We start from the raw sequence: 726 nt of genomic DNA, 5'->3' as shown, positions 1-726 counted from the left end.
GCCTAGGCTCACGCTTCATAGAGCAACACGGGGGAAATCCACGTGGATTCGGGCCGGGGGATCCAGCCTCACGATGCCCTGAGGAATCGGATTCTTATGTATCCGCCTCGGCTTGGCTCGCTTCTGTCCCTTCTTGGTGACAATTGTCTCCTCATAGAACTCGTGAGACAGATCCCCGTTTTATCATAGAGCACGGAGCCGTGAACCGTGAATATGAAGGGAGGCCGCTCCGGGTCTGCACCAAAGATCACTCAGCGCCCGCCGCCTTGGGGCCGCCGCCCCGGTAGCAGAGGCAAAAGCCCAGAGGCCGGAGCTTTGGAGCCGCTGCCGCCCATGTCGGCCCCGCGGGCGATTGGCGGACCCCGTGGCCGCTCAGCTCTCAGTGCGGCGGACACGACCCATGCTGTCCTAGCCTTGACTCGCAGGTGCCGCAGCTGCTTCCCGATTCTTTTTGTTTTCTCTCTTGTTATCTGTTTACTTGCTCTTGAGTGTTATGAGCTCTTGCTTTTGTTAGTTTGGGAACTCTCTGTGGAGGAACATTTTTAGTTGCCTTTGATCCCAAATGTTTGCCTCTCATTTCTTGGCAAGTCTGTGTTTTCCAGTTGTAATTCAGTGTTTGGGTTTTTGTTACTTAAGTGATTGATATGGTTAACACATTGATTTGGAGTTTTTCAAACTTTCTCAGATATTAATGTCTCTGTGTCGTAATTAGCTTCAGCTCTCAAC

The 726-nt window shown here is 52.3% G+C and overlaps 1 pseudogene; it reads right to left on the bottom strand.

The window, feature by feature from the left end:
* Positions 1-15: 15 nt before the first annotated feature.
* On the bottom strand, positions 16-335 carry LOC127195117 (tumor suppressor candidate 2-like; annotated as a pseudogene).
* Positions 336-726: the final 391 nt, after the last annotated feature.

This window comes from Acomys russatus, chromosome 11 (assembly GCF_903995435.1).
Source record: "Acomys russatus chromosome 11, mAcoRus1.1, whole genome shotgun sequence".
Taxonomy (NCBI): Eukaryota; Metazoa; Chordata; class Mammalia; order Rodentia; family Muridae; genus Acomys; species Acomys russatus.
Note: the sequence above shows the minus strand (reverse complement) of the source record. Positions and strands in the feature narration are given on the sequence as shown.